Below are 7,598 nucleotides of genomic sequence, written 5' to 3'. Positions count from 1 at the left end.
AGGCCTGGGGATTCAGCACTGTAGCCTCAGGGAACACTTAGGTCAATTGATCACACAAAAGGAAAAGGAAAAGGCCTCTTTCTCCATTTGAGAAAACCTGCTTCAAGGGCCTCCTACCATCACGACCAGTTCCAGCAGGTGTGTATCCACCTCCGTTGATAGGCTCCTAAGTCATTGCCTGTTTGAAATGTAAGGATCCCTAATGATCAGCCTTTTGGGTGCGCTATTTCTATTCTGAGCCTCCCTCAAAAGAACTTCCGCCCTGTCCACTGTCAGACGATAAATCCCACCGATGTTGGCTGCCTATCGACTGTATCACAGTACCTAAGAGAACCACAGCAGTGGTGACCCGCTGGGAAGAAGGGTGCTTGAAGGAGCCAGGGCCTGAGTGGCAGGGCGCTCTGGCTCAGCCAGAGGACTTGCAAGCAGAGATTGTTGTTTCCCTCAAAGTGAGTCTAAGTACATTTTATTGACTGAGCCAGACAGCAGGCATCTGAGGAGTGAGGAACAAGAACACACTTTAAGTAGGTTTATGGTCTCTATTTGGTAGAGAATATAAATTGCATAATCAGTTAATTGAATGATTAAGGGATAGGTTTTTACTATCCAGTGTTGTTTTTTGTTTGTTTAATTCCCCACTCACTAATGATTTGTTAAAAAAAATTGAAATCAGAAAATGTCATGCAGTCCTACATATTCTGAACATCATAGGAGTAGACTGCAAAACGGAAGCCTCCGTAATCCTATAAAGATAAGCAGTCATGTTAAACGTTTTAGGACGTATTTTTCCAATTTTCCTTCATAGCATTTAAACCATACAATGATGGTCAGCCTCACTAACAGTAAATGAGATACATTACAAACCCCCAAATGAGATATTTTTAGCTTATCAAGTTCGATAGAGGAAAATGGGCCCTCCCATACCATATTGGTAGGGATACAAGTTGGTATACAGTGAACCCTCGCCACTTCACCCTTCGACTTCCGCGGCTTCACTCTATCGCGGTTTTTGCGTAACAGCGCATGCTCTGTCATTACTGCCACTGATTGGCTCATACTGTACACGCTTGATGCCATAAATAATATAATAAATAATGATAATTGTAACGTCCAAAATGTTTTACTGTATTTTCCCTTTTTCGTTTAATAAATTGAGTAATACGAGTGTAATGGTGACTAAAGGGTGTTTTTTCATGTCCTCTATGCTCTAACTACGAAAATATTTGATTTACAAATAAGGAATCCTACTTCACTGAATTTCATTTATCACGGTAGGGTCTAGAACCAATTAACCGTGATAAACGAGGGTTCACTGTAATCTTTTTCGAGAGTAATTTGTTAGTCATTTTCAAAATCTTATATACACACATGTTGTGCTTTTCCTCGGCTGACTTTAGAACATGAAGAATGTTGACCTCCCCCCATAGTTAGTGGTGGTGGTGGTGGCAGTATGGTGGTGGTACTGGTGATATGTGGTGGTGGTGGTACTCATACTGGTGGTGGCATTGGTTCTGCGGTAGTGTCCCTGGTGGTCCTGGGATACTAATAATGGTGGTGCTGGTGACAGTGTGGTGCTGCTGCTGGTGGGGACTGAAGCTCGCCGTGTGTTCTATTACGTACTGGGGCTTGAGATCACATCTGAGGTTGCAGTGCCAGGAGCCAATGTGGGTCAGAGCAATTCTTTTTGATTCTTTCACAATATTAGGCAGGAAGAGAATTTTTTTCAGGACAGGAAAGACATCATTGACCTTCTTAAGGTGGACATGGTGAAGGTCAGACACCTGCAGACACACTCGCTCTAGGCATTCAGAGGAAGTCCTTCCTTCTCGGGGCTTAAGCCCTTGTAGGCCAGCAGTGAGATCTGCCCTATGAAATATTCATAAAGCTCTATCGCCCGTAAACCACTTTGTAAATGTAAGTGCTGTAAGAGACCCAAATTATATCAGCAGCTTTTTGAGAAGTGGGGGTGGGGGATGAGAAGGTATTTAAGCGAATGGGATCCAGTGAGCCAACTTTGCTATTTTCAAGCTATAAATACATGGGTCGTGGATCTGCATTTTATGATTTCGGGAATGACTAATGCTTGGACTGTTTCTGAGTGGCCACATCCCAATACAAATCATTCTTTCTCTATTACACAGATTATCTCGCTTTTTAAAATCAATATTTTTATTTCATTGCGCTTTTATTTCTAGCTTTAAAAACCCTAAGAGTTAGTTCTCAAGATGGTCTTCTCACATGAGCAGCTATGGAAGCTCTTGAAGCCCTCTGGTTTCTGTATCTTAGAAGTGGATGAGCCTCTGTGAATACCCTGTTTCCCCGAAAATAAGACCGTGTTTTATATTAATTTTTGCTCCCAAAGATGCGCTAGGTCTTATTTTCAGGGAATATCTTATTTTTCCATGAAGAAGAATATGGTACACATTTGTTGTTTATTGTTTTATTAAAAGGGACGTCACACTTCCTGTCTGTTCTGGCTGTGCTGCGGCCAACAGTGAGCTGCGCTGCAGTGCGGTGCCCGCTGCTATGGTCCAGAGCCCAGAGTTACGGTAGCGTTGGGGGGCCTTATTTTCAGGGGGGTCTTTTTTCGGGGGATGCCTTATATTTCAGCAAGAGGCAAAACTGTAAGTAGGTCTTATTTTCGGAGGATGTCTTACTTTCGGAGAAACACGGTATCTTGGAAGAAGTACTGTTAGGTTTCTCAGGTTGGAAATACTTCAGTTCTTGGCTACATAAGAAAGAATTCACACAGAAGCCTGGTTTGTGATCCAAGTGGGTTTTTTAAGTAAAGGACAGAAGTTTCAGGTTTTACACCCACACTTGAGGCCAGAGAGAGAGAGAAACCGCAGCATGGCCCAGCAGAAGGCAGAGAGGCAGCCCAAGGGTAGCCGGTCTCGCAGTCCCTGTATTTGGGGCCTTCCGCTGGGAGGTGTGGTCAAAGGTATTGGCTGGCTGACCCCATTGGCCGAATTAAGCCGAGCTGGCCTAATTTGGGCCCACCAGGTGTACCGCCTACTTGGCTCTGGGGCCTGAATTTGGAGCATGCCCAGTTAGTCTTTATGGCTGGTTCAGGGGGGCCTGATTCTCTGCAGCAACCTCCTGGGGGGCCCTTTAGGCATGGAGAGGGACAACCCTGTCCTTGTCCCTAGCTACCTAATCGTATGGAAGAAGCCAGGATGTTCCTTGGAGGCAAGGATGGTGAGGCTTCGGCTCATTTACACTGGGCATGTTATCAGGAGAAACCAGTCAGGGGACATCATAGTTGGTAAAGTAGAAGGGCAGTGAAAATAGGAAGACGCTCGACCAGATGGATTGGCGTAGAGGCTGCGACAATGGGTTCAAACCTAAGAACGATTGTGAGGCTACAGCAGGACTGGGCGGTGTTTCGCGCTGTTCTACAGGGTCGCCATGAGCCGGGTCTGACTGGATGGCATCTAGCAAGAGTCTTCCCATCCACTGCCATCCTCTGGGACAGAGCGGAGCAGACTGCCGGTGACTGTCGGTTCCAACCTCCAACACTTTGGCTGCTATCGGAAGGCCGTATCATGTCACTCCCAGGGCCCCTTTCTTTCTGAGAATGATTCCATTTGTTCTTTTGTCCGACTTTGGCACCCCATTGCACCACCATCCTGCCCAGTTAACTTGGAACACCTAAAGCACCCAGAGAGAGCAGTTGCTTTTCCAGCACAGGCTGGATGGAAGGAGCCACCCAATCCTCTAACATTCCAGCCCCCCCACCCCCCTTGGCCCTTTTATTCGTCCAGTAGCTCTTTGAGGGTTCTGACTCTGCCCCTGGGTCTTATCTCACGCATTCATCCCTCCCAGCGTGGTGTCATGGGGTGATTTGAAAAGCCTGCCCGCTGCACTGCTAATGCATTTACCTAGGCCCGCACTCTGAAGACGGTGACAAATCCCTCATAATGAGTTTGCCAAATGGGAGCTGGCAGCCGGCAGATTCTAGGCTCTACGGTGGAAGGAGAACAAAACCCAGGACCGGCCTGCTCCCAGGGACCCGGGCTGGAGCCATAGAAGCCTGGAGTTTGGTCATTGACATGTAAATGCTCGAGAGGGCCCTCCTTGTCCGTTCACAAAGCCTTCTGTAGCTGCTGGCTTCTGCTTCGCCTTTGTGAGGCCCCTGGGCCAGGCCGCCCGAGGCTGCCAGAAGTCCCGTGAGAGGCTGCCAGAAGTCCCGTGAGTGTCTGCTGTTTTAAAATGGCTTCATCTAAACAGGGAGCTGATGTCAGGGGAAGAGCGGGAAGAGAATGCTTTGAAAACGATGATGGAAGCAGATGTGCAGATGTGCTTGACACACTGGAGGAATGCATGGATTGTGATAAGAGATGTAAGAGCCCCCAATAAAAGTATTCAATAAAATTCTAGGTACATAATTTTATATATATAATGGCTTCCTTTATATGATTGTGTGATTGTGAATGAGAAAATTCTCCCAGCCCATGCAAACAGGAGCAGTCCCTTTGGAGTACTCAGTTCCGGATGTAGACACAGGCCTTCAAAAGGCTTCTGAAATGAAACCGAGTTAATACTAGATGATTTTCAGTTTGACTGTATATGTGGAAAGAAACCATCACGATTTGAACACGTGTATCTAGATGTATATATGGAGCCCTGGTGGTGGTGTAGTGGTTAGGTATTGGGCTGTGATCCGCATGGTCGGCAGTTCAAATCCAACAGCAGCTCTGCAGGAGAAAGACGGCTTTCTATCCTGTAAATGATTAGTCAATGACCCACAGCCAGCGGGTCCTTGACTCAATGGCAGCAGGCTTGATTTCTCAGAGTTGGGTGGTGTCGTGATTTCCATTGGGCTGCTACCTAGAAGATCAGCAGTTTAACGCTTTGAAAACGATGATGGAAGCAGATGTGCTTGACACAACGGATGAATGTATGGATTGTGATAAGAGATGTAAGAGCCCCAATAAAAGTATTTAATAATAAAAAAAGATCAGCAGTTTGAAACCACCAGCTATTGTATAGGAGGAAGATGGGGCTTTCTACTTCAGTAAAGAATTACAGTCTTGGAAACCCACAGGGGCAGTTAGTTCTACCCTGTGCTACAAGGTCCCTTTGAATTGGAATGACCTGGCAGGGTGTTTGGTTTGGTATGTATGCATAGAAGTCCTGGTGGTGCGACGGTTAAGCGCTTCACTCCCAAACCTAAGCTTGGCTGCTCCAGCCCTCTAGATGTGGGGCTCTGCTCCTGTAAAGCTATCAGCCAAGGAAATCTATGGGACAGTTCTGCTTGGTCATCTAGGGTCGATGTGAGTCCAAATTTGGACTCGGCGGCACCTAAAACATGGCGTATACAAACATGTAAAGCATGGCATATAAAACAACATGAGCATATGCAAAAGTTCAAAATACTTTATGAATCTTAACTGAAATTTCTGTTGAAATTTTCTTTTTAGGATTGTTTTCTGGACTCCTGCTGTATGACAGCAGGGTTCTTGTTGGCATTAATAGGTTATGAATTAGGCTGTTAACGCTGACTGCAAGGCCAGCAGTTTGAAGCCAATAGTCGCTCCATGGGAGAAAGACGAGGCTTTCTGCTCCTGTAAAGAGTTACAGTCTCAGAAGCCCACCGAGACAGTGCTACCCTACCCTATAGGATTACCAAGAGAGGGATCAACTCAATGGCAGAGAGATGTTTTTTGCAAGTTAGAGAAATGGAGAGAAAAGTGTACACTAGTAGAAGAATCATATAAATGAAATATTGCTAAAAAATGGATATACAGAAGTTTTCTTTTGTTGCTAAAACTTCAGTGGGAGAGATGATGTGAACTAGTGTCCCAGCTGTGGGCAAATTACTTAACCTTTCTGGACCTCAGTGATGGGCTAGATTGATGGTTCTTTCCAGGGGCACTAGAAAATATAAAGAGAGGGAGTGTTGTGTATTGTCACAGTGGATCAGGGCTTAACGAGTTGGGGGTCCAGGTACCTATGCCTGGGACCATCCTTCGCCCAGTAATGAATTGGCGTAACCCAAATGTCGTTGGCATCCCCACTAGATGGCCACTAAGGTTCCAGTCAGGTTCCTCTCAAGTTTATTAGCAGAGCGCTGAAGGATCTGTAGCTTACATTTAGTGGTAGGACCCTGTTGTGGGGGTGACATCACACCCTTTTATGAGGGCACTCAAGCCACAGCAGTTCATCTTTGGGTCTTTGTTGCTAGGCGGCCTGCTGGCTTAGTGGTTCCTTCTTGGGCTTCGGATCAAAAGCCAGTTGTTGGAAACCACTAGCTACTAGAAACGAGGAGGCTTTCTGCTCCTGTAAAGATTTACAGCCTGGGAACCCCAAGCCTCCTCTGCCCAGTAGGGTCACCCTGGATGGCAGTCGACTGGATGGCAGAGAGTTTGGGTTTTGGAGTTTGGGACTAGATAGCTCATGAAAACAATACTGGCAGTGTTCAGAAACCAAGGAGCCTGGGGCAGCTACTCTGTGGGAGAAAGGTCCGGCAATTTGGTTTTGTAAAGGTGCCATCCTCGGGGATCCGATAGGGCAGTTCGTTGAACTGCGGTCCTGTGGGTAATTATCTCTGACCAGATCATCTACATATAGCCCCTGTGGGTAATTATCTCCGACCAGATCATCTACATAGAGCCCCGACGAGGCAGAGAGGAATGTGAGCTGGAATAAACATGACTGGAGCATTCCAATTCTTAGTTTGCTGTGATTAAATTACTTTTTGTTTGACTGTACAGTGTTACTCAATGAAAGGCTCATAAGAAAGCTTCTGTGTTTTTTTATTTGTTCCCCTCAAGATTATGTTTTTATAGAGGAATGTATTACTAATCCTCCCTACAAGTTTGCCGTGGTGTTTACCTATAAGCAACTCTTAATTATTAAAGTGTAAATTACCCAGATTGAGTTTTTGTTGTTGTTGACATACTGTTTTTAATCATAAGTTATTAAAAGAAAATTCAAATAAATAAGAAAAATACCTGTAAGAGCTACATTTTGGCATATATCCAACATTTTGGCAAGCACAATTAGGGGAGTAAATGAGTTATAAAAAATCTGATAAATGCCCAAAGGGCTTCTTACTCTGTAAGCCACTCTCCTCCCCCAAGGCCCGGTGGGGCAGGAAGCCCACGACACTGCTCCTCTGCTCTTGTGTCATGGTCTAGATGCTGCACCTTCTGGTGCCCCTGCTTCCTCCACCACGTCAGGCAGGCATGTCAGCTCCAACTCGTGGCTCTTTCTCGATGATTCCCGTTCCTGCTTCTGAGCTGACTCACTTTTATACGCAATGGAATGGCAAAACTGACCAATCCCCCGTTTAGAGTCTTCTACATCTTATTTGCATGCTCTTTACAAAGACTAGGGATAAAGTGCCACCAGAAGCTATCTCACTGCAGACCCACAAACTTCTTTTCATGACCCAGAAGTGAGCCATGACTTGCAGTGTGAAAACTGTACCAGAAGTGGTTTCTTATGAGTGCAAGTTGACTGTCAACCTCATTGGGGACTTTCAGGGGTGGAATCACATTGTCTTCCTCTTGGTGCCTGGCTCCAGGCAGCTGTGCATGCTCAGGATGTCACCTCTGGAGGATTCTCAGTAGCCCAGGACTGGGCAGGAAGTT

This window comes from Echinops telfairi, unplaced genomic scaffold, assembly GCF_000313985.2.
Source record: "Echinops telfairi isolate 266 unplaced genomic scaffold, ASM31398v2 ScPeMD7_3533;HRSCAF=4204_0, whole genome shotgun sequence".
Taxonomy (NCBI): domain Eukaryota; kingdom Metazoa; phylum Chordata; class Mammalia; order Afrosoricida; family Tenrecidae; genus Echinops; species Echinops telfairi.
The sequence above is the reverse complement of the archived record's forward strand: the minus strand, read 5'-3'. Positions refer to the sequence as shown.